Source organism: Alexandromys fortis, unplaced genomic scaffold (genome assembly GCF_014885135.2).
Source record: "Alexandromys fortis isolate MF-2015 unplaced genomic scaffold, M_Fortis_MF-2015_v1.1 scaffold_1, whole genome shotgun sequence".
NCBI classification, from domain to species: Eukaryota; Metazoa; Chordata; class Mammalia; order Rodentia; family Cricetidae; genus Alexandromys; species Alexandromys fortis.
In genome coordinates this window covers 27,404,474-27,431,598 of record NW_026067927.1, presented here as the reverse complement: position 1 = coordinate 27,431,598, position 27,125 = coordinate 27,404,474, and the positions used below count along the sequence as shown (strand labels likewise).

Below are 27,125 nucleotides of genomic sequence, written 5' to 3'. Positions count from 1 at the left end.
TGGCTGAAGGAAAAGGTGCTTGATCGCAGGATAACAGCTGGAATCCGTGTGGTGGAAGGAGAGAACCCGCTCCTGCAAACTGTCCTTTGACCTCCGGTCTGTGCGTGAACACACACACACAGTAAATAAATAAATTAGCGTGGCACACAGTTTTGTCATTTCAGCCTGGCTTATTTTTCTTAGCTGCTATATTTTTAGTACTAGCTTTATTAGGAGATAGCTTAGAAACCACTAAAAGTAAAATGTTTTCTTAGTAAATTTAAATCGTTTTTCTGTATCCTCCAAAAACATATGAACATACATTTCTTTTACTTTAATTTAAACTTAAAAAAATGTGTTTATGCACGTGCTTTCTCTCCCTTTCATCCTCTCCCTCCCTCCCTCTCTCCCTCTCCCCCCTTTCTCTTTGTGTGTGTGTATGTTGTGTAAGCTCAGGTGTTTTTGTGGGTGCACAGAAGCCAGAGGAGGATGCCAAGTGTTCTGCTCTCTCACTCTGAACCCTATTCCCTTGAGACAGCATTTCTCATTGAGCTTGGATCTAGACTGCTAGGGTTATATATAAGATTGCAAGTATGCAGAGGATTGTATTTGATTTTTTATGTGGATGCTGGAGGGTTTTTTTTTACTCTTACCCATTGAGCCATTTCCCCATCCCCTGTACACGTGGTTATTATCTGGCAAGTCCAGTTAGAAAAATGCTGTGAAATAAATAAAAGTAGGAGGTTGGGGAAATGCTTAGACCGTGCGTACATTATTCCAGTCAGTTCAGGGAGCCCCACCGTATTTTGTTCACATTTCCTTTATTTGAAGCAGCTTCATCTTCCTCCCTGTGGCCCACAGTGTGTGATTACTTCCTGTTCTTGTGATGATGTTGTCTGCTTACAGCTCATTCTGATGTGCTAGAAAATCAACAGCAATGAACTTTCTATGGCCTGGAGACTACGCAATGCGTTCGTGCGTGTGTAGTGTATGTATGTGTTCATGTGATTGTGAGTGCATAAGCGCATGTGTACATGGGTCATGTGATGCGGAGGCCATTGGTTGTCAGGGGACCTCTGGAATGTTCTCTCCCTTTTGATAGCGAACCCAGCACTCACCATCTGGCTGGACTGGCTGGCCAGTGAGCTCTGGGAACTCATCCGCAAGGACAAATTTTGAATTTGCAGGGGCTCTGCAAACACCATGTGCAGCAGAATGATGATCCACGAGAAGCAAGAAGGCAGTTCAGTCCACCGCGACTCAGTAGCTGGTGTTGCTTCAAACGTCAAGAGTCTGACCTCTAGTAGTTTATTTTAGGCATATTTAAGCACAGCATAATTTGGGAAAAAAAGGTTACCTGGTAATAATTAACTGAATCCCGTGTGCACAGCAAAGCTTAAGGTATGACTACATAAAAACTATTAGAAAATACAAGTGACATCTTCCATAAAGATGGGTTCTATAGATTGACTGAGACAAACGAGCTCAAGATAAGGGTCTGGCGAGAGATCCAGCATGGCCTGGCCACACAGATAGTAAAGGTCATCAAGCTATTAATCACATCTGCTTCCAGCCTCCTGGGCAGAACACAGGTGCTACATCTCTGCCTTTGAAGAGACAGTTCTGTGTGTTAACACTCCTGGCTCCCCCAGTGCTTATCTTGAGCACCAGGGCCTCCGTGCCTCTGCCATGAATTGATTGAACTATTGGCCCAGCTGGCACTTGAGTTATTTGAGATCTGTAACTCTCAGAAAATAAACAGATCTATGTTTGAAAAATGACCCTAATGATCCTGGGCAGGGTACAGGAGGGGTGGCCCACACCTGTAACCCAGTATTCGTAAGGTAGAGGCAGAAGGCCTGCCCTACATAGTGAGACCTTGTCTCAAAAATCCAAAGCAGACACTTAAAAGAATAATTTTAAAAGAGAAGAAAAATGACTTTTCATGTCTCCTTGCTGCTTAGAACAATATTTATTAGTGCAATCATTTAGTAAAGTGGTCATTATCCGTGAAAAATAAATGTGCATGTATGCATTTGGAATATATCCATCTATATCTATATATCTATAACTATACCTATATTTATATCTATGACTATATAGTTTTCCTTGTAGGCTTTTCTTTTGAAAAACCATTATTATTATGAGCTATAAGGCATGTAGGATACTCATTATAGTATTAATTATGCTAGTCACTTAAAAATTCAGGCCCAAACCACCTGAATGTTTAGCAGAGTAGACAAAAGTAAACAAATTATGCGGCCCTCAAGATAGTTGAGCAACTAAGGGCACTTGCTACCAAGCCAAAAACCTGCATTCAGTTCCCAAGAGAAAACTGGTTGCCACAAGTTGTCCTCTGTGCTGTGGCATGCATGCATCCACGTACACACATACAGAATCAATAAGGACACATATTAAAGCAAATTACAATGCACAATCAAATAATAGAATACTCAACAATACCAACAATGAATAATCTTTAGCAATTCAGAGAAATCTCAGGGAGCAGATATTAAGCCACAAAGAAGCAAGTTAGAAGGAAAAAAAAAACCCTTTACGCTATGAATATACATACATGTAACTAAACAAATCACATTCTACCCTGAGACAGGTAAGAAAAGGCTGGAAGCTTAGACTTCCATGAAAATTCATATCCCTCTGTTTTACGAGTGTCTATGGAAATGAAAGCTTCCAGCCATTTCTGCCGCTTCAGTGTTCATGTGTGCTTTCTAAGAGCCCCGCACAGATAGTCTCTGTAATATCACATGCACACTGCTGGCAGGCTGCAGAGCAACAGAGAGATGGCTGGGTAGAAAGGAACTCATGCACGCAGAATATTTTTATCTTTCAAAAAAAAATTACATTCATTCCTGAAATAGCATATTTGGAGAGAAGCTTTTCTTGAATGATGGTAGATTGAAGGCTGTATCTAAAAATAGACCTGCAAGCTTTAATAAATGAAAATTAAGGGTCCTAATCAGTGCTCTATGGGCTCAGTACTGATCCCGTCACTCAAAGCTTTAGTGAATATGGGCTACGCCTCTTCCCATACTCTTGTACGATTTGCTTCTTGGGTTACCACGATGAGTCCATTGGCATCACCCCCACCACTGCCACCGTCACCTCCAGTACCGCCACCACCATCACCTTCATCGCCACCATCGTTACCACTATCATTGTCAGCACCATTACCATCAACATCACCTCAGTCAGCCCCACCAGCAGCAGTATCAAGATACCAGCACCACCACCACCTGAAGCACATGCCTTCCTGGGTCCTGTCTGTGTGAATATCCCACTCAAGAGACCCATGTTCCTGCCACGGGGCCTCTGACTTACTCTAACGTCACCATGGCTGATTTCCATCACCTCAACCCTTTCTACTGGTTCTGTTCTTCCTTGCTGCACGTACAGGTACTCACTCCGTTGTCTCCCTTCATTTGAGAGAAGCGTAGCCGTCCTTGTAAGCTGTACCTCTTGTCTTTCACACATGTATCTCTAGTGTCTGGAATTAGACCTCGTACGTCTGAAAGTGCAATAATTACACACTGAGTGTATGCCCAGCTAATTTGGCTCTGTGACTCTTTGTGCTAAAACTATCAACGTTGCACGTTTAAACAGCGGAAGGTTGGTGTACTAAATAAGTCGCCCATATTTACTCAGCGTGTGAGTGATAGGGACTAGAATTCAAAGTCATCGTGCCTGACATTCAGGTTATTTGTCCAACAGCTCCATTTGCTATCTGTCATTTGCTGCTGATTCTGATAGTCTCGTGTGGCTTTTTTTTTTTTTTTTTGCATAGTGTATCTTCTTTTCATACTATCAAATCATCATTCGTCGAATTCCTTGAATTCACCTTTATAGCGCATAATTAGGTCTCATTTAGGATCAATTATCGTTTGCATACGCCAAGACCTCCCCCCACTTCAGACTGAGCTGATGTCAGCCCTCTATAGCTCCCGCTGGCTGGCTGGCTCCGGGCATTGTCTAGGTTCAGAAGCCCGGGCGGAATGTGAAAACTGCAGAGCAGGCTTCAAGTAGGAAGCATTTCCAGGTGACCCGTGGAGCAGCATTATCTCTGCAATGCATGCAGCATCATGCCACTTCTAATGGCATCTAACGACCTTGGGTCCTGACCAGGGGCTGCCTCGTGCCCCCTGCTCATTTGTCACTCTCTATATTGCTAGATATCATGAAAGAACAGGGATGAGGGAGAGGCAGCGGGCCTCTCCCGGATGTCTGGAAACAGAAATGCAGAAGGCGTTGGCTCTTGTAATTCTCTTTTGTTTGTTCTGGGCTACAAGGGCTGGCTTTGAAGTTAAAAATAAACCAGCTATTGTTAGAAGCTGAGGTGGTCACCCTTTAGAGTAGAGCGTCAGGTCCCGATGAGTCACTAGGAGAGTCCTGCCGGAATGCCTGCAAGGCTGGTCAGTGGGCCGGGGAAATGCTGGGAGTCCTTCACTGAGGTGTGCCAACTGCCTTCATGGCTTGTTTTGTTTTGGTGCCAGGGTAAGACCCAGGGACTCACACAAGCTGGGCAAGTGTGACACCACTTAGCCTTAGCCCAGTCTCAGCCCATTTTTGTTGGCCAGCTAGTCTTCCTTTAGATCTTGCTCACCTAGCTGTAAAGCCTTTAGTCCCTGCATGCTGAAAGCCTTATAGGTCCTAGCCAATTGGCTGGGCACCCCATACTCGCTGAACTTACCTGACTTCTTTATCAGTCGCCTCTTTGGACCTGGCCTGACTGAACAGTATTTAGGAGATCTCTGTAAAAGGCTTCATGCTATCTTCTGCTTTTCTCCTCCTGCCCACTTTACTCCTGTCTTTTTTATTTTATTTTATTTTATTTTATTTTATTTTATTCGTAAGGATATTTTGCCTTCATGACTGAGTACTACCTGCAGTACAGTGCCCATGCTGGCCAGAAGAAGGCGTCAGATGCCTTGGAACTGGAATTACAGACAGTGACAAGGTTCCATGTGAGTGCTGTGAATCAAATTTGGGTCCTTTGAAAAAGCAGCAAATGCTTACAAACCATTTCTTCACTCTATCCCAGGCTGGCCTTGAGATCACTACATATTTCAGGCTTCCATTAAACTTGTGGCAATTCTCCTGCCTCAAACTTCTCAGAATCACAAGTTCAGAGATGACAAGTGTGAGCTACCATGCCTGGCTATGCTACCTATACCTCTCAGGATGCTAGGATCCTAAGACACGACGGTCTCCATCTTGGCAGGTATGTGTGTGTGTGTGTGTGTGTGTGTGTGTGTGTGTGTGTGTGTGTGTATGTGTGTGTGTGTATGTTATGAATTAAAAAATGTTTGATACTTTGCACCTACAGCCTTTGGAAACTTCTACTTTCATCTGGCAATTAAATAAACCTTGAGTTCTTTCTACTATAAAAGTTTAAAATCAAAATAGTATCTATCTATCTATCTATGGTCCACTGCTAACATCTACCTATAGTTGATATTTTTGAATTACCAATTCCTAAGGCTTCAATAAATAAGAAGACCACGACCTTTCCCTGGGGACTCTATGCTGATAATTTCTGCTGTGACCTTTTTCCTCAGCTCTTCATTGATTTCTCATACCAGGAAGGGAGACTCTTCTTCTATATTGGGTACCTTGAGTCCAATGCCCAAGAGGAAACTAGAAATCCTCAGAGACAGGCTGGAAATATACCTCAGTTGGTAAAGTGTTTGCCATGCAAGCATGAGTTTGATTTCCAGAACCCAGGTGAAAAAGGCAGGTGTGGTGAAATATGCTTATTATCCCAGTGCTTGGGAGGTGGAGAGAGAAAGAGCCCTGAAACTCCACTGGCGTGAAGTTTTTCCTCCTCACTAGTTAGTCCAGCAAAGCCTTGAACCCGTTATCCTCCTCCCTCAGCCTGCATAGTGCTTAAAGTACAGGTGTGTATCACCATACCTGTCCCGAAAATCTCTTTATGTAATAACTTTCTGATCCAGATTTTTATTGAACAGAAAATATCTGTCCTTTTTAGAAAATCTGCCACCTATATTTTAAGTTTTGTTGACATGGTATCAAGCATAGGGTATTCTTTTAAAAAAACATTTTCTCTGTGTGTGGTGGGAGTGGAGGGGTGTGCACACCATTGTATGTATGGGAGGTCAGAGGCTAGCCTCTGGGGATAGGTTCTCATATTCCACCAGGTGGGTCCTGGGTCCAACTCGGGTCGTTAGGCTTGGAGGCAGGTGCCTTTACTTATTAAGCCATCTTGCCAGTCCACATATTTTTAAAACTAAAGTTTATCTTTGATATTTGTGGATTTTCCCCATTCTTTTTAAAGTGAATTTGGATCATAAGCCTAGGTACCCATCATATTTTTTTTATGTGTCAAAACCCACCTTTCAAAATGTTCTCAATCTGTATTTCTTGTGTGTAGCATATTTTGTGTGTATTCTGTTCCTGTTTTATTTCTCGTTCCTCTGCTAATTTCTTGAGTTGGTCTTTTATTTTATCTTTAAAGTTTTTAAGTGATTAAAAAGTATACAAGGTAGTTTCAACTAAGTAGCACTCATACACGCAAAACATTTTGATTTTCTCAGCCTGTAAAACCAAAAACCTTATTAGACCTTTCCTGTGTTTTGAAGACTTTTTATATATACAAATCAACTCTAATAACATGGCTGGTCGGTCATTGGGGAGTTGCACTGTGCTGGGATCATTTGCGTGGTACTGGGATGTAACACAACTTTCCAGACATCCCAACGCAGTTTCTGATGATCTTGCGTGAGCTCCCATACAAAGGCAAAATACTGCAAGGGTCAGGCTTCTGTCATTACAGCAGCCATGTTTATAGCGTGGCCTCACCTAGAACCTCATTATAGTTTTATGTGACTACTTTCCCAACGATTAAAAACATACAACAAAGATCTTCCTTTTTCTGCACCTGGCCTTATTTTCCTTAGCATATGTCAAGCTACGCTGTCGGCAAGTCAGACCTTAGCTGTTCTCTGCAAGGTGTCCTTTGTAAGAGGTTTACCTCTGTTAAATGCTCTAGCTGCTTTATTCTGATTTTAAATTAACATTGTAGCTGTCACCTTCAAGTGTAAAATTTTCTAGTATCCCTTTGCCCCAGTCCTTCTTCTTTTAACTTTGGTGTGTTTCTCAAAGATGTCATAAGGCCATTCTTAATTTATGACTCCATCTGGAAGTCTTTCACTTCTTAAAAGAGAACTAATACCTAGCTTCCTTGTTAGTTGACTTGCTGTGTGTTGGCAGCCTAGCATTCTCTGTGCTTTGTGGACCCTTGTTCTTTCCAGTGTTTCCTACTTAGGATGTGTGTGTATGTGAGTGTGTGTGTGAGTGTGTGTGTATATTTGAGTGTGTGTGTGTATGTGTGTGTGTGCGTTTTATGTTTTGTAGCAATAGTCACAATGTACATTGCATTTAATCTTGTAACTGTCACAGACAATGCAGACTGTGCCACTCCTACAGTAAGATAAGATTACCACATTTTCATTCCTTTCTAGAACTCCCCTTTCCTCTGGAATGACAGACATAGACATACAACTTTTCCTTAAGAATTGTCTAGCTCTTTCGCAGACTTTGTGCTGGGAATCACAGCTGCTCTGAGTTCATGAGTTCAATGGCCATGTTATGTCTAGGGCACAGCTTTTCATAGCTCTCCTCCCCATCCTGCATCTTACATTCTTTCTTCCCCCTCTACCAGATGTTTCCTGAGCCTTCGAGGGGGAGGGCTGATGTAGATGGCCCATCTAAGGCCGAGCATACACAGTTGCTTGTTTTCAGCATTTTGAACAAAATTAAGCCAGTTAAAATTCCAGCATGATGGGGGTGGGACACCTTTGGCCTCACCCTTAGCTGGGGAGTTATTGGCAGCTGATAGCTGCCAGGGAGGAAGTCATTTTTCTTTACAAGGACTTCAGCTGATGGGTTTCTCCATACCCCAGGGGATGATACCACACCCGTATGTATATGGGTATCAGGAGCTGAGTAAGTCATTTAAGAAAAAATCTGAGTGGGTTATTTAAAAAGAGAGAGAGAGAGAACACATGGAGTAGGGAGGGAGATGTGTTGAGGGCATGGGGGAAACAGGAAAGAATTAGGGACTGGATATGATAAGATACTTTGTTGTACACACACACATATGTCTGAAATTATCAAAGAATAAATTTTATAGTGTTAAAAAAGCAGACATTGTCGAAAATAGTCTAGATAACCCATGTTCTTTTTATACGGTTTCTTATATTTATGGCTTCATTGCATATTAAAAATACCTTAAAGCACTATCTCATTTTTTATATTTTTATATTAAATTTTGTTTAATAAGAGAAATGTTTCAAATGAAATTTTTGTGAAGTTCTATGTTTTTTAGAGCTTCTGTAATTTTCATTTTCTAGATCTCGTTCTTCATCAGGAACATGACTGTAACCTTTCTGCCCAGCTGTGTCTCCAGGGATGCACGCTTACTCATCCTCTCTTGCCTGGGGTGTTCTCCTCGGCTCCTATTCTCCTCGGCTTCCCCCCTTAGTGCCCGGCTCAGCCACTTTCATGTCCTTCCTGACTGAATGCGAATGGCAGTCTTTCTCCTAGCTTAAAATTAAAGTTTCCTCAGGAAATAAACACAGCATTTTCCATTAATTTATTACCTTACCTATGTGTGTGTGTGTGTGTGTATATATATATATACATATATATATCATTTTTCCTTGTATAGATTGAAGTTTTTATTTATTTGTTTACAGGACTGTAATAAAGTGCCCTTTCACTTCAGAAATTTTTTCTGTATTTACATCTTGTTTTTTGATTTTTTAAGACAGGGTTTCTCTCTGTAGCCCTGGCTGTCCTGAAACTCACTCTATAGACCAGGCTGGCCTCAGACCCAGAGATCTGCCTACCTCTGCCTCCCAAGTGCTGGGCATGTGTCACCACTGCTTGGCCTTCATATATATATATATATATATATATATATATATACACATATATATATATATAGGCTATTTCTTTGCTGTATTTTTTCTGTATGTCACGGAACCACTGAGATCTGGGTGCAGGTTTCCTACAATGTCTTCTCCTACATTATCACCTGTCTGACGTCCCCCCTCCATGCATTTTAGAATCATTTTTCAAGTTTGTTTCTTACATTGTCAATGTGACTTTTCACATGACCATCTCTACCCTTCCCACTGGTCTTCAGCTCGCAATTCACAACTGAACTTCGAACAAAATTCATTACTAACAAGTAAAATGTGTGCTTTTATTCCACTCTTTCAGTTAGTTTATCTGCACCATTAGACTACCTAGTCAGAGACCTTTGGGGTTTAGACGCACGGAGGGCCCACCTTTTGTCATATTCTTGTGCACATTTTTTGCACTTCCCATTATTTGTGTGAACTTTGTCTTCCCACTCTGATTCGGTGATCCAGTCAGTTTGCCTTGGCTCTCTTTGTTTGCTGTTCATGTCGGAGTCTGAGCTTTCTTCTCCTTCAGTTTCAAACTCAGACGATCTCCTTGAGTCATAAGACCTCTCAGGAACCACCCTCTTCATTTCTTGGAACTGTTCCTTTGTCACCAACGTGTACGTGTCCCCATGCGGCCTGTTCTGGGTGCACTCACGACTGAGCAATGAGAGGGATTCCTTGGCGCGCGATTCATTCTCGAATGATCTCTGTACCTTCAGGTGATGATTAGACCACACCTGTTGGGCTCAAATGGAGGCTTGGTACTAAGGCCTGTGCAGGAACCAACAGCCAAGACAGCCCAGGGGGAAGCTGGGGTACTGGGCCACCTCTGACCTTCTCTGTTGGTGAGATCACCAAACAAGAGACAGCCTTCTGATTCTGGATTTCTCCTGGCTCAAGGCCTCATTGCTTGCTGCCTGAGGAGCTGTGAATGCATTCCTTTGACACACAACCCTACTATCTAAAAAGTCACTCCCATCCTCCGAGATAGCCCCAGTACTAAGTGCTTAGTACTTAGACTTGATTCTCAAACCTGAGCCACGCAAATGCTAATGGCCCACAACCTTGCTTCTCAACTTTCCTCTCCACCAGCCTCCACTCTTCCAGATGGGGATGACATTCTGTTTATTCTCCTTTTTAAGACAGAGAATCAAGAGTTGCATTTCTGCCCTTGCCTTTTGTGTGGTTACTTCCCTGGGCTATGCAGCAAAATGGTTTCTTGTATCCTTGGGGTTCTGAGGTACTGTTAGAGGCTGGACTCAAAGCTGAGAGCGAGGCGTTCATGAAACACAACGCCAGAGACTTGGGAGTTCACAAAACCCTCAATACAACCCTCTTGAATAATGAACTCCCCCAGGGCATTTAGTATGCAAAGTAGTTTATGGAAGGTAGGCTCACGTCCAGATTGCTAGACACACAACTTTTACGCACAGAAGTCACACCTGTAACTCTGAAATGGTCCCCAGGAGTGTCCCACCACCCGGCCCAATTAGGTGCGAAAGCATGCCAGCCAGCAGCAAACTGCTCCGCCTGCAATAATGTTTATGATTCAAAGTGTGGCCTGATTCACCCTTTGCACTTTTCCTCGTGGCCTTTGCAGCTGGGTTCTGGTTGTTCAGCAGATAATTGCTTCAGCCCAGAAGCTTCAGCAAACCTCTCAGGCCCTTCTCTTCCTGGGGACAGCAAGAGTGCCAACATATTTTTTAAGGAGACAAAGAACAGTAGTGTCACATGGCTTTGAGTAAGAAAGAACAAAGCAGCTCTCTCCACATCCAAACACAATGCAAACGACAAAACAAGACAGAGGTCAAGTGTATGCAGACAGTGGGAGGGTCATAGGCTTAATGAACCCAGAAAAGGGCTTAGTCAGTGTATCGTGTTTTCTCCTTTCTCACTGGTCAAGGGGCAATTATTGTCAACAAAAGTGACTTAGAATAAGAGATGGTTTAGAGTACATGATGTCCATTTCATGTTTGTGTAAGTCAAGGTAGGCGTGTGCCGATTTGTATGTTTGTGGGAAAGTCCAGATTGTTCTAGAACAGATACTTGGTTGGTAGGTGAAGTCGGTAGCTCTTATTTCTGCATAGAGTGGTTTCAGATCTTACACTTTGGTGTGATATAGAGCCTTCCTAGCCAGGAGTGGTGAGGCACAACTGTAATCCCAGCACTTAGGAGGTGACAATAGGGGAATCAGGGATCGAGTTCATCCTCAGGTATAGAATATAGCAAGATTGAGACCTGTCCGGACTGCAAGAGACCCTATCTCAGAAAACCAAAATAAGAACAATAAAATCAAACCAATACAATGCCACCATCAACTGATGACATTTCCCCTGGCAGTGTCCCGTTGAGCGGCATCATTATATGGTGAAGAATGGCTCTGGCAGGATGACAGATGTGGACGTCAACAGTATTGCCATGGGTTGAGGTCTGTTGTCCAGATACAGGTGGCTTCTGTCTTCTGAGACTGTGAGCATTTAAAACCAGACACGGGTGATCCAGAAACAAGTTCCGTGAGCTGCATACCCGTGACTAACCAGTCGGATACCCGTGATCTAGTGTTTAGAGGCTGAAGGTGAAGAATGAGAAAAAGTCTTCGTTAGAGAGGAAAGGCGTAGTTGGGCGAGAACTCCTGTCTGGAGGTGCCCTGTTCCTGACTGCTACATTCAGCAGACCTCAAGAGTTGACTCCTGGCAGGTGAGCTCGGTTGTTGAGGCAGGAGGGCACACTGGCAGGTGTTCGAGATGCTGGGTGGAAGATGGAGAGGCTCCTCTGGCTTGTGTTACACTTTACCGCTGACATTGTTTTGATAGTGTGCATAAGTATCGCCTCGCTAGGTGATTGCCCATGAAATAAAGGCTATTCTTAGGAATAGCTTTGCCTGCTGGCTGCCTGTCACTTGGGCTCAAAGGTAAAGTTTTCTTAATGATACTAGGTAAAAGATATTAAAAAAAGCATATACTTCTTATTAATAGTGACTCAGGCAATCTGCTGTATCAGGTGTCTGAAATATGTGATGTCAGGTAATTCAGGGCACGTTGAATAAATATCACTGTCATAACCACGTTATAATAAAATAAGGGGTACAATTTTAGAGATGTTTTGTTTAGGCCTGTACTTTGAGTATCCTTCTGGCCTCCCTACCAGGCTTTTTACTGAGAGACAGGGTAGGTGCTGTTTTGTTTGCTGAGGATGACCTTGAACATCAGATTTCCCTGCCTCCCCCTCCCAAGTACTGAGAGTACAGACATATGCCACCATGCCCAGCGCACGCAGTGGTGGGGGCTTGAACCCAGTGCTCGCTAGGCAAGCACTCCACTGACCGAGCGGCATCCTCAGCCCAAGAGATTATACTTTTATAAATCCTATCCTTGGCAAAGTGTCTAATCAAAAGCTCCAGCAACCGCCTCCCCGAGTTCACCACTTCCCATGGTGTCTTCCCTGTGCCTCATGCTCACTGAGCACTTCTGAACTGGGAGCAAATAATCTAATACAAAGGGGAAAGGACTGTAGGCTCAGCAGCCTTTAAGTCCAGCTACAGTGCGGTGCACGCAACCCTGGGCAAATGTGTTACATGCTCAGCCATGTCGGAAATTAGACTTCCTGCAGCTGTGGGAAAGTCATCCTTTTCTGTGGCCGTGACATGAAACGTTTCCTCCCTAAGGTCGGTTGCATATTCTGGGTTCTGTAGTAATATGAATCGTAAGATGGGAAACATGAACATTTGAAATAGACCTCCTTGTTGTCCTAGAGAATAAGGGATGCGAGTGAGTAAATCGGACACACAGTTCATGAAACACTTAATTGATAGCGTGCCGCCTGGTAACTGGGCTTTAGTGGGAGCAGTTTGTGTAAGGGAGTCTAATTTCTGTTACGCTTACACAGATACAGCACATTTATTGCTGTGCTCTGGTTTGTTTGCCGGGTCTGCAGTTAGAGTATGTGCATATTTTTCTTACATCCCCGATATGTATCATACACATGTGCATATATTGTAGCTCACATATGATACAAAAATGGCCCAAGTTCCATGCCTAGGAATTGGGCTTTCCTGTTAGTAACAAGTTGGGTGCGAAGGGTTTCTATTCTTAGTGTTTCTTTTCTCTCTCTGTTCAGCATGCGCTCTTCTTTTCCTTCAGTGTTGGGGGCCCAACCCTGGGTCTTGCACATGCAAGTGTCTTACCATGCGGTGACACCCCCTGCCTTTGTAAAGGGTCTGGAAACAGCTTTCTCTGGTCCCTATTGCTCGATCCCCATGCTCAGATCTCTTTAAAACCTCCCCACTGCCTGTCGAAACTGTAGCCGCGGCTTATCTATTTGATTTTTAGAGGGGTTGCAGCCTTTTGAGGTAGGGAGGGTCTCAATCTAGCCCAGGCTGACTTAAAACTCGCTGTGTGGTCCAGACTGACCCTGCACCCACAGTCATCCTCCTCCCTCTTTAGCTCCTGGAGTATTCAGATTACTGATGTGAGCCACCACCCCTGCCTCATTTACATTTGGGTTTTAATATTCAACCTCTGAATAAGGCCTGGGTCAGCCCTAGGTTTTTACAAACTACCCCTCTTGTGGTAGGGACTGGGGGAGCCATGTCCTTCTCTCTCTCCCTTCTTGGTCACCTGCTTTATCTCATTACCTGCTTTCCCTTATACAGTGTTCCTTTCTTCCTCACCTGGCAGGGGAGACGCCATGATCAAGGAAATGGCAGTCAGCGTTAATTAAGGTTTTGCATACCCTACCGTGTGATCATTGGCGGTTGCTGCTTGAAAAATTGTAACTGGCTCAAAGTGGGTACTGGGATGAATGGATGGCACTGTATCCCATGTTGAGCCACCCTCAAGGGGTGGGGAGGAGAATGGCAGGAGCCTTAGGATTTTAGGTAGGATCAGTGCCCCGAATTTAGCAGAAGGATAATAATACTCAGAACTGCCTGTAGGGGCACATGGCTCTGGGGTGGGCCCACCGCCTCAAGCATTGAAGGACTGCTGCAGTAGGGCTGCCTCTCCTCAGAGAGGTTTGATTCTGGGGAGCAGACCCTCAGCAGAAGCGGTCAGTGCATCCCCGGGCAGCTATGATTTCCCCGCGTTTGGGCTCTTCTGTGTCCCGAGAGTGGTCCTTAAGACCGTGCGTCTGGCCAGGATGTATCATTATCTCGGAAGTAGTGCACCAACCACATCACACCACATCCACGTCGCTTCTAATTTGTAAGTGAGTAACGCAGCACGCTCAGGCGGGCGCTGTCTGGAACATGAACCCGGTCGGCGATTTCTAAGTCCTTCCATCCTCCTGGCAGGCTTTGACATGCTCTGAAACAGGCCTTTTCAAAGGAGGGAGAGCGTGGCTTTCCGTGTTTCCCCATTCAGAACAGCCACTGCTGCCTGATGCCAAGTGAAGGATTTGATGCTTTGCTTTAAAAATTACAAAGTTTAAAAGTAGTTTTTTTTTTTCTTTTTCTAAGAGGCAAAACAATGAGTGAAGTGTGTTCCTAGGGAAACAATGGGATGTTTCAGGACTGTTAATGGCATGGGAGGTTGGGATAGATGGAGAGGAATTAGGAAACAGACTTCTGGGGCTTAAGGAGGCCCCTTTGGGGAAAGGGCAGGGGAGCAATCCTAGGTAAACTTCACTTTCCCTGTTAGTCTGCAAAGGACAGAGGGTGCCCATCCATCCACTGGGGCCCAGATAGAGACGTGGGAGGCCCGTTGTTCATTGCCAAAGCTGAGCACACACAAGGCATTTTGCTATGGGGGTAGTAGTGCCTTAACTCCCTTGGCATAGACTGGGGAAAACTGAACAATTTGAGGACGCTGGAATGCAGAAGGATTGGCCACTCGCTGGCTAGATTCCACCTGCAAACACAAAACCAAACAACGTTCTACTGGCATTTTCCTTGAGTTGGAGATAGGTAGGTATTAAGCCAGTTCTCTGGCTTCATCCTGTTCTAAGGTTAGAATGGGAACGGGGCGGGGGGGGGGGGAACGGAGGAATGGGGTGATGGCTATTGGCTATGCTGTTGGAAGACTAGGGTTAAACAGGAAACACCAGGGAATCCTGCCCCACCTCCCATCCTGTGTCCTGCGGCACGTGTCTTTCTTACCGTTGCTGTCATGGTGCTCCTGGGTTAGTCATTTGCTCCCTGATCCTCCTCCTTAAGGTGGACTATTAACATCCTGCTTACATATTAAGGTGGAGGGGTGTTTGGCCCTCTTTCACCTCCCAGAGTAATCTCACAAACAAGCAAAAGATTTTTTTTTTGTGTGTGTGTGTGCTTTAATCTTATCTCATCTGGCCTAGATTTTCAGCATCCAAATTGCATGGAGATTGTAAAGAAAGGCAAATACAGGGGCCGGTAGACCCCAAGACAGGTCATCTATAAGAATCAAAAGCTATGACTTCAGTCTGCGGGTCTCACCTCAGCCCTCGGAACGACGGCTGCCATTTCACTCTGATTGGCGTGTGCATTCAGGCTGGATGGAAGCCGTTTCCTGATTCATAGCTTAGAGGTGATTAAGCTCGTGAAGCACTTCAAGGCCATTACTCTCATTCATTTATTCCAGACAAACATTTGTTGTTGAATGAATGGTGACTTTGATTTAAAAACACCACCCAAGCATAAAACGCTTGGCAGCTTGCAGATAGCAATTTTTTGATTTGCGCTCCTAAAGGAACTTCATTAGCAAACTCACGTGAATCTTGAAACCTCTAGGAGAATAATCCCTGCCTTTGTTGGAGTTTTAAATTTAGAATAATCAGACAATAGTGAGACATTCTGTTCAAAGCCTTCCTTTTAGGCTACCCATTTATTATACCCACTCTTAAGAGAGATGGATTTGACTTGGGAGGAACATTCACTCGGGGGTTTTTAGCATAGCTAATACCAGGGAGAAATTGTCTAAAAGTTGTGTCTGCTGCTCAATATTACCAGACAGGCAACTCTGAATTATCTGTGCTAATGTGGCGTAATCAGTGGTGTGTATACTTGAGGATCGTTTCCTTTGGCTTTGGGGAGCACTGTGTGATGATGCTTTGGGTTCTTTTGTGTGGTTTTGCTTAGATGTTAAATTGCATTGCGTTCTTGGTGGGCACAGTGCACATAGACAGAAAGTAGACAGGATGGGAAGAGTCAGCTGGCATTCTAAGATTTGTTGCCGATGACATCTCAAGGCTACTCATGGTTTATGTATGTACATTGTTAGTGTGTGTGCATATGTGTGTGTGCGTGTGCGTGTGTGTGTGTGTGTGTGTGTGCGCATATGTGTGGAGGGTGACTTTAGGTAGCATTCCTCAGGACACCATCCATGTCATTTTTTGAGACAGTGTCTCTCTGTGGCGTGGAAAGTTGCTGGTAAGTCTAGGCTGGCTAGCCTTCAAGCCACCCCAATGTTGGGGTTATAAGGGCACCATCCCTCTTGGGTCTAAAATCATTTTTCAAGCATAGGTTCTGGAGATGGAACGCAGAGTCTCATGCTTGCAAGGTAAATATTTTACAAACTGACCTCTCTCTCTCCCTCCAACCCTATTAACCAAGATTGGTAGGAAATAAGAATGATTACTTCACTACAACTTTATAAGGATGAAGGTCAAGTCATACCATCACATCCAAGATAATCCGTGTATGACATGTTATTCATTTTAAAGGTTATTTTGCTTTTGAGACAGGTCTTAGTACACATCTCCAAGTGCCCTTAAACTCTCAGCTGTCCTCCTGCCTCAGCTTTCTGAGTGCTGGGGATTACAGGCATGTGTTCCCACACTCCAGTAACATCTCCTAAAAGCAAATCTGCTTATTTACCACTCCTGTGACATTTAACAATGAACACTGTCAGTTCAGTGATTCCCAAAAATGTGTCCCCTGTGGAAAGTCATGGGGGAAGAGAAGGGCTGGTATCTGGACATACCAATATTTCTAAATAATGCCATCTTTCATTGTGATGTTTGTTTCTGTTTATTATTAAAATACACCTGCTGTCTTTTATCAGTTGAGCTTGTGTGTGTGTCTGTGTGTGTTTGTACGTGTATGCACATATGTATATGTATGTAGAAGCCAAAGACGAACCTCCGGTGTTGTTCCTCAGGAGCTGTACAGCTTGATTTTTGAGACAAGGTCTCTCATTGGTGCCTGGGGCTTGCTGATTAGGCCAACCTGGTTGGCAGTGAACCCTCAGGATCCACACTTTCCTGCTACCCCAGCTTGTGTGCTACCATGCTCAGCTTTTTGTGGGTGATGGAGAGCAAACTCAGGGTCTCACGATTGTCTACCAAGCGCATTACCAGTCGAGCTAGTTCTCCGGACCCTCAGCTTGTTTCTAACATAACATGGCCCTGGGAGCTTCAAATAGGAGTGTTTCCAAATGTTGAGTCTCCTGAGTGTTAGAGCATATTTCTGCACCAGCTAACCATGAGGGCCTTTCACTCCTGCCTCGCTCCATGCTCCCCTGTGGGCCCTCCTGCTGAGTGGTTGATGAGATTGCCTGCTTCGAGCCTTGATAGGCCATGATGACTGACTGTTGAAAGCTAGGGAAGTGTGGCCATGTAAATGTGTCACCGACCTTTGGCTTTGTGTTTGGGTCAGTCTTGTTAGGTGGGTGAACACTTCGGAATCTCTGGCCTCTGGTTGGGCATGGGTGCATAGCGACTCGATCATTGCTGTCTCCTGGACTGCCCAGCAGTCATCTGCTCCTCAGAGCTTTGCCTGCTGCCCATGCCCCCTACGGTAGCTGTTCCTATGGCACAGCTCTACCACAGCCATGCTGACACACCTAGCTACCTTCTCCTTGTCGGCTGGACAGAGAGCAAGGGGCTGTGTGGGTGGCTCTGGAGAAGAGGCCAGTTTCTCTGCAGGACAACCTTGCAGCCAAATATTGGTGTTCAATTGAGCTTGCCCCACCTTGTTTGTGAACAGATACTATCTTGGGCCCCATTTTGCTGCCCTTTCAGGAAGCCATTAGCTTTGTTTAGCCCTCAACTGTTGTCCTATTTAAATCTACTCTGTAACAAGGGAGGGGAAACCAATGTCTGAGTGGCTAGATGAGAACAGGGCTGGCCATGCGTGCTTGTGTTGTTTTATTATAGTATTTTATTTTGAGACAGGATCTCTTGGCTAGTCTCTGTAGCCAAATATGATCTTGAACTTCCCAGTGCTGGGATTCTGGCCATGTGCTGTCTTATACAGTTTATATGGTACTGGAGATGGAACTTGGGGTTTCCTGAATGCTCCATGAGTCCTTAGGAACATGGATGTACTCTCATTTATATAATTGAACCCAGCTCAATGCTAACCTTCTTGGCCCGTGTCAGTGTTTCATTTTATATAGCTAATGAACCTGAGAATCAAACCAGCAAGCAGCTACCTCCCTTAAAAGAATTTGTGTATTTATTCTGAACATTTGAATTTTCCATTCTGAGGAACAGGATGGGGCGTATTGCAAGAAGAAGCTCAAGAGAGAAAGGAGAAAAGGGAAGGAGAGAAGCAAATAAGAAAGAGGAGAGGAGGAGGGGAGAATCTTGAAAGGCAATGACAGCATCTCACTATGGAGTTCCAGGTAGCCTGAGCTATTGGAAGGCTGTGGTCTTGTAAACATGCCACCGTGGCCCCCAGTTCCTCTAACCTGTGATGACCTTCAGGACATGCGTTAAGGGGTCTTCCTAGCTCAACTGTTTCTATGCAGTCCTAGGCTGCTCGATTCTACTTCCAGCACAGCTCAGGACTCAGCAGCTTCTGTTTGTCATCCCTGGCCAGAGATATGCACCTCCCCACTTAATCAAATAACACCCATATGGCCTTCCTCACAATGCTACTGGTAGCATTCAGGGACATGCTTCCCCTTGTGTTGAACGGTTCTGTGCAGTTTGTTGCAGACTTACAGTGTTCTCCAAGGTATCAGACATTCTTTAAGCATGTCAGATAATGTTTTCCTGGATGGGCATTGCTGCCACAATGATGCCTGGGAAAAGGGGGTGATCTGAACATACTTGGCAAGTTTTAGGAGAGTGTGATGTTTAAGTATGTCTTTCTCCTTGGACACACACATAGCTGACAGTCTTTTTTGCAAAGCCTAAGAGAATTCCTTCCACTTGGAGGTGCTTGTAGGCTCCAATTTGCTCCCCTTGACTCTAGCAGAGAAGAACACAAGCTCCATGCCTGTCAGGCTGCTGCCAGAGTGGTTGTTCTCTTCTTCTGTAGGCAAGACTGGAGTAGGAGGTGGGATGTCAATAGAGCCAACGAATTTGCCACACAGCCCCTGCAGATGAGTGAAGGCAGCCAGCCATTCAGGGAGAGGGCAGCAATGTCACTGAGACTTGACTGGGTGGCCCAGCTTGTTCAGACAGCTCCCTTGCAAGAACTTTTGGGTGAGCCGGGCGAGCCTGTGGAAAGCCGAGCCCTTCCTGAAGAATGCTTAGACCTGTATTGCCTTTACAAAGCGATCTCTTGTTACAAAGGTTGCTGGTGGATTTGCTGCAGTCTTCAAATGCTGCTTTGGGTAGGAAATGGGTTTTGTCCACATTTCCCTGGAGATTAGATGAGGAGGGAGGAGGACTCATTAAGCACATCGATAAGCTCCCCAAATTCTCCCCAAAAGACAGTCTAGTCACTGTATAAAGAGTCAAACATACTTGAACATCACATTAGACATCAAAGGCGCTTGTCAATAGATGTTTGTACTCGCAGGAAGTAGGTTTATTTAAATAGGATCTTCACACGCCACTGTCACGAGGCTCCTTTTCAGTATGGTGATTTTAATGTCGCTGACCATGAAAGCTAGCTTGTCACCTAAAGTCACAGACCCTCCTTCCTCAGCATGGCTGCGTACACTAGTAACAGACAATAGATCTCAGGTAAGGTGGCTTTCATTTCTTCCTCCCCTGCCCCCTCTTCTTCTTCTTCTTCTTCTTCTTCTTCTTCTTCTTCTTCTTCTTCTTCTTCTTCTTCTTCTTCTTCTTCTTCTTCTTCTTCTTCTTCTTCTTCTTCTTCTTCTTCTTCTTCTTCTTCTTCTTCTTCTTCTTCTTCTTCTTCTTCTGCTTTCATTTCTTTTAAGATAGGGTATCATGTATCCCAGGCTGGCCCCTAACTCACTATATAGTCATAGATGATCTTGATTTTCTCATCCTCCTGCCCCTACCTCCCAGGTGCTGGGAAACTAGGTAGGTGCATCCCTGTGGCTGGTTCGAGTGGTGCTGGGGATTTGTATAAGCTAGGCGAGCACTCTGCCAAATGAATTACATCCTCTGCCCCAGGGTGGCTTTTTAAAAAAAAAATCACAATTTTAAAATAAAAAAAAATAAACAAGGCAATTGAAGCGTTCCCTCACCAGGAAGGAAGGGCTCACCAGATAATGCCTGCCCGGCCACCAGCTCACTAGCCTATGAAGTGTGAACAAAATAAAGACCTGTGGTCCAGCAAAATGGCTCAGCAGGTGAGGATGTCTTTTGCCAAGCCTGGCTACCGAAGTTCGGTTCCAGAAAAAGCCATGTGGTAGAAGGAGAGAACCAGCTGCTGCAAACTCTCCTCTGAGCTCTGCTTATAGGCACACATGCTAAAGCAATTAATTAATTAGTTAATTCGTGAATTTTAAGCAACCACAAAAATAAGGCTTTTTCTTAACACGGTACAGCATGAGAGCCCACATAGAAGCAACGCCATTGGTAACTGGTGGGGAACCCCAAGCAGGCAACGTGAAGTCATTTGATGACGTAACCTGCTCTCCTTATTTTCTCTCAACACTCAGTCTTCCAGAAACATCCGTTCCTGCAAAATTCTTAACTACCCATTTCTCCTGTTGCCATAGATCCTTCAGGCATTTCCCTGCCAGATTAGGGCACCCAGTCAAAAGAGACCAGGGCAGAGGAAGGGGCTCAAACCCCAGGGAAAACCGTTTACCGTACGGCAGTGTAGACAGAGTGGGAAGGAACGTACGTTCAGTGATGGACAAGATACTGGTCAGTGCTCACCATGCCTCCTGGCCGGGACCCTGATAGGAGTCGAACACTTCTGTTAAGAGAGGTTTGGTGACTCGTGACCATCAGTCCATCTTGTCTCCCTAAGCTTTTTACCCACCACTTCCACACTCAGACCCAGCCAGGTCCACGACATACCTGGGGGAGCCTGTAAGTAGCCTACCTGGGATCGCTCTTAAAAGCTGCATCAAGGGAGCCTTACGTTCTCATCTTGGTCTTGTGCAGAGGGAAGATTTCCTCACGAAGCCTATGCCCAGCAAAATGTCATTACAGGGTCTTTAATTTCTGCTTTTCTAAAATAAAGGCTGAAGTGTTTTTCTCATCTAGTTTGGCTCACTGTTCGGCTTCTCTCCAACAATGGGGACATAAAGACTGCTTCAAGTTTTCGTCATTCTGGTGTATTTACATTTTATTTAGTTTCCCGTTCCCAGTGGGAAGCGTTGGTCCTAGAACTTCATTCATCTTAGCAATTTTTTGATTTTTATTCCTTTCATTTGTTTATTATTGGGATGTTGCTTGGGGGCATTAAAATAGCATCCCATATACCCCAGGTTGACCTGGAACTTGTGACATAACTTAAGATGTCATTAAAGTTCTGATCTCCCTGCCTCTGCCTTCTGTGTGCTGGGGTTCCACGGCCGCGCCATCCTTCTGAGCTTATTAGAATATTCGTTGGCACCACCTTAGGAATCGAATGGCTGAGAAATAAAGCTACATGGTACCTTCAAAGTTTTCCCTCTCACTTCAATCCAAGTCATTAGTTAATGTCACTTTCCAAAGTGGGAAAATAAATCTACCCCAGCAAGTCACTCATTCGTTACTGGTGAATGAAATATAAACTCACTAATGTGAGGGGGGGGAGGAGAGTATGCATTTAAAACTTCCCCTCTGCAAAATAAATACACGAGCTTCAGATGGTAACCGTCTTCCTGATTCTAAAATGACTGGTCAGTTTGGAAACATATGGGACTCACTGCCGGCAGGAAAGTAGATTGATGGATTCATTTTGGAAACCAGTCTGATGTTATTGTGCAAAAGTGTATATTCATATATTCCTGGGCTGAACCCCAGGACATGTGTGCTTATGCGTCTTGCCTCTAATAGACACAGCATGTTTCTAGCAAGGGAAAAAAAATGGAAGCTGGAAAAAACGTGGAAGTCCATCAATAGAAGGGAAATTATATATACACACACACACACACACACACACACATATTTTCACACTGCAAAACTGTTAAAAGAAAAACTGACATGAGTTAAATTTAACAAAGTTTACTTAAGCAAGGAAAAAAGGTTCTAGGACTGGGCAGCATTCCAGAACAAAGAGGGTTTGGAACGCTCCACCCCACCACACTTACAGGTTATATTTATAGCCGAAGAAAAGGAAGTGACATGCAGACAGGACTTGATTGGCCACAGTTGCCATTGGACTTCGGTAGACATGGTCTGATCAGTTGGCAGCCTGTGATTGGCTAAAACCTTGACACTTGTGATTGGCTGAGACTTAGTTGCTTGGTTCTATTCCTATACTCTATGCTGAGATGATATTATAACTTGTTTATACGCCAAGTTAGGACATAGTTGTACCACGTGCAAAGGCTGTGTTGGGCCAGATTTTACCACCCGGGTACAAAGCCAATTTTAAGCCAAACTGATTCAGTTTAGCAACACAGTGGAATGTTATATCGTGGAAACAACTCAAGTCACCTAAAACAAACTTGGTCAGTCGTAGCAAAAAACACTGTGGGGCTCTAGTTCCCAGAGACTGTATGCTTCGTGACAGAATTACTTAATGTGTTTTGTAATCCAAGAGTGTCCCTCAGTTGGTGGAGTTCTTGCCTAAACGGGCATGAAGCCCTGGGTTCAATCCCCAGCATCAGATAATCCAGATGTTCTGGGGTGCTCCCATCCTCTCCACACTCAGGATGTAGAGGCAGGAGCATGACAATGGCAAGGATGGGGATGTTCATGTCAGAAGCTAGGGGTCAGTCTGGGCTATATGAGAACCTTCTTTAATTAAAAAAAAACCTTTTAAACCACACATTTTAGAGAACAATGAATAAAAAGCAAAGGGCAATAGTTTACTTTGGGAGAGAAGCAATAGGATACTTTAGGGAAGAAGCAATATGTGGGATAGTCCCACCATCAGGGTGGTCAGGGACCTGGCAGTCTTGGGGTGCTGGGCTTCAAAAGTGATACTGCTTCAAATTTTGTGCAGTGCAAATATTTTTAAAGCTATAGCGTGGGTCAGAGTTCTCCCTTTCTGCTCCCACTTTCTGCCCATTACATGTGATAATCCCTTTCCTTTTGCATGTGTGTATGTGCATACATGTATGTACATGTATACATGTTTGGGTACATATGTGTGCATGTGTCTGTGGAGGACAGAGATTAACCCCCAAGGTTGTTCTCCAGAAGTTATCAACCTTGTTTTTGGAGAAAGTAGCCATTAGTGCAGCGGTAGCCAACTAGGGCAGGCTGCTTGGCTGCCAAGCCCCAAGGAGCTGCTGGCCTCCACTTCTCTAGTACTGGGACTACAATCATGCACCATACATGGCTTCTTTAAAAATGTGGTCTCTGAGGGTGTAACTTAAGTCCTCCTGCAATTGTGCAGCAACCAAGCTTGCCCTCTTCGTCTCTGTTCAGAGTATCTGGAGACCACACTGAAGTGGTTGGAGGCTGTGGCTCCTCGGTGATGTCTCCAGGTTCGTTTCTGGGAAGAGGTCACCAGGAGAGGCTGACATCAGGAGCTCAGTGGAGTGGGTTGCATAGGGCAGCAGTGTTGCCTCCATTACTGCTGAAAAGCCTAGAAAATCTTGCAACATGGATGAAAGAAAATTTCCCAGAACAGGTTCTGTGACCTCTCAGAAGATCTGTATTTATTGTCCCAACAGTGACTAAGGCATCTGCAGTGGGTCATTTGCCAAAGACGTGATTATGAAAAGATTTTTCCTTGGCAACCCACTGTTCTTTTTTTGAGCAACATGTGGCCTTTGAAACCAGTGAGGCAGGAGTTGGCCTCTGTGCAGTGATGTCACAGGTACCCTGGCAATAGTCACAGCCTCCACGCTTCAGTCTTGGGAAGTTCAAGGTGGGTATGTGAGAACTCAGGGCACGTAGGAAGGAAAGTTACAATAAACAGGAGATGGAGCCAGAGCGGGGGGGGGGGGGGGGGGGGGGGGGGGGGGGGGGGGGGATGCTGCCTGCCCGAAATGTGGACCAGTGTCTGAAGGGAGGGCCAGCTTGGATTGGCTTTCCACATTCACCCTGCAAGCCAGCTCACAGGGTATGCAGTGCCCTCTTCTGGCTTCTGCAGGCACCAGGCACACACACACTGCACATACATACCAGAAAGCTTTGATTCAGCCTGGTCCTGACGGCTCCTGAGAACAGTCTTGGATTTCCCTGAAATATCAGAGTCAAGACCTATTTGTTTATCTAATCCTTTTTATTAAAAAACCCTTTTATCTTAAAAATTATAGTGGTGTGTGTGTGTGTGTGTGTGATTTATCTTTTTGCTGACTTCAGATTGTGTTAATTAGGGCCATGAAACCGCATAACCACCAGTCTTGTTTTTCTGTTCGCAGGTCCGGGCCTCTTACACTGAATTTCTGTTTCTCTACTGCCACTCTTTCTGCTCAAGCAAACTCTTCAAGGAAAGATCTGCTGGGAAGGGAGCGGCCGCCTGTGGCTTTGCACTGTGATGAAAGCAAATGGTACAGGTGAGTGAGGCTAAAGCCTGTGGCCAGTCATGGTCATTTAGCCTTGAAGTCCCAAGATGCAAGTTGAGTGTGTATCAGCAGCTCTTCATGAAGATCCATGTGTGCACACACACACAAGTGCACGCAAACACAGGCGCACACACACACATACACTTGCACACACACAGGAATAATATATCTACATATCTATGAATTATTCTTCTACTTATTTTTTTCGGAGTCTTTCTATGAAAGCGAATTGTTGCTTTTGTGCACATATATGTAACAGTATGGTGTCTAGGCATGTGTGTAGGCATGCTCACGTAGAAGTGCAGTGCACATGTTTGTGTGCATGGAGAGCTCAGGACTTGACGTTGGAAGTCTCCCGCAATCACTCTCCACCTTATGTATTCATGCACTGTCTCTCAACTGAATCCAGAGCTAATATGACTAGCGCAGCCGGCCAGCTTGCTCAGGGGAACCTCTGTCTCTCCCTTCCGTTGGAATCACAAGTGGGTTACCATTCCCACCTGCCTTCTGTGTAGGTCAGGGGATCTGAACTCCGATTCTTTATCCTTGAACAAAAAGTGCTTTAGCTACTGAGCCATCTGCTCTGTTAAGCCCCTTTTGTTTTTCTTACTTTTTTAGGAGAAAAAAAAATTTTTTTTTACCTATTTTGAAGTGACTGATAAGATATCTGGCAAGACAATGATGAGTAAGGGCCAACTCTGGTGGTGACATTCAGCTGTAGAGACAACTGTCAGACAGTAGTACAAGATAATATACGTCATCCAATATTTGTTCCTCGTGACAGTCAACATCTTTCAGTGGCAATATCGTTTTTACAATATAATTTTCCCTGGTTATATAATTTTCCAGCAAGCAGAAACATTGATATTTCATTGTCTTGATTCTCTTCAGCTGGAATTGAATTGTTTATATACTTTTTAACTTTCATGTGATCAGAAAGCTCTTGTAGCATTTACATTACAATGTAGCCCACTGTTAATGGCTTCCTCTGGAGAATTGCCTATTGGTGAACTACTGAATAGAAGAGCTTTCAGGTTCGAAGAGTTTCAGTACATTTTCTAAACTACTTTCCAGTCACATGGTAGTAGGTTCTACATTCAGAAGAGACATACAAGAGGATCTCTGCCCTCAAAATTCCGGAAGCCAAGAGCTCTGGAAGCAGAAAGGGTGCTTGCCAATTGATGGTGAAAAATGACCAGTGTGTGTCCATGTGCGGTGTGTGAGGGCACACGTGTGCTCGCCGAGGAGGGGGGCCGAATTCACTTGCAGATCATGTTGCTTTCTAGAACTCACATTCTGCAGACAGAAGCACACTCAAAACTTGCCAGCTTTGGACATTTGAAAAATAATACTAAATCAAGGAGAACTGTAAGAGCCCCGGGGAACTGTGAGATCTTTCTTCCCAGCCAAGTATTTTTAGACAATTGTGAAATCACGGAATAGCCAGCGTTTTCCGGAGAAAAGCGAAGTTTTTCAATGCTTACAAACTATGCGGAGATAGTTCATAAACAGCCTTCAGGCCAAGCAATCTGAAGATGGACTTCTCATTCCTAGGAATGTGTATGTGTCTATGACTGTCTAGCATGCCTGTATCAGGAAGGTGGTTGCCTTATAGGACACAGAGGCTTCTGATCCCGAGGTCCGTTACTGGGGTTCAGAGGACAGCCCTGCTCTTTTCTCCGGGATGTTGTTTTAAGTTCACATTTGAAAAATGTAGAGAAAATCGTGCCCATTGCATGAGGTGATGCTCATGTGACTGTATGTATGTGACAAGCTTATTCTTTCTAGAGTCTCGTGTTGAGGGAGGGTGTGTTGATACTAGAAAAGGATGGACGGTGGGTCAAGTCTTCTGGCGCACCCTATGATTCCAGCACGCAGTGGTAAGAGGATCAGGAATTCAAGGTCTGGTTGCATCACATGAGACCATATCTCAAGAAAGCAGAAACAACAGCAGCCCCCATCCCCTGCAGAAAATGGGGGCTGTAGAGGTTGTCTCAGCAGTTAAGAGTGCTTGTCCCACCATCATGGGGAACCAGTGTTCAGATCTCAAAATTTGTATAATAAACCAGGCCTTCTAGAAAATGCCTATAGTATGAGTTCTGAGGAGTTGAGACAGGATTCCAGCCTAGTCAAGATGCAAAGCCCAGATTCAGAGAGACCCTGCCTGAAAGAAATGGGTGAAGAGTGACAGAAGACACCCGACACCCTCTGCTGGCGACTGTGGGTACATACCCACATTTACCTGCACACACATGTGTACTCACATAGAAACACATACTAACAAACAAATAAGTCCTTTAACAGAGAAAATGATCGTGATAGGTGATAGAAGTAAACACACATAACATATGTGCTAACCATCATGGAACACTCCCTCTTCTTCCTCTGGTTCATCCTTTGGTGTATGAAGGAACTCTATGAGTTTATTAGCATGTACCAAGTCACTACTGTCCAGGAGAGACTCCACTGAATATCTTCAAGGAAAAGACCCATCTTCCACAGGGTTTAAAATTAC

General features: G+C 44.5%; 1 protein-coding gene across 9 annotated transcripts in view; it reads left to right on the top strand.

Annotated features, from left to right (window-relative positions):
* The window catches only part of Atxn1 (ataxin 1), a 380,257-nt gene that overhangs the window by 132,339 nt on the left and 220,793 nt on the right, over window positions 1–27,125 (top strand). For all 9 annotated transcript variants that reach the window (XM_050144026.1, XM_050144032.1, XM_050144029.1 and 6 more), the window contains one exon: window positions 24,467–24,601. The gene's annotated coding sequence lies outside the window, so the exon portion shown is untranslated. The remainder of the gene's footprint in view (window positions 1–24,466; window positions 24,602–27,125) is intronic.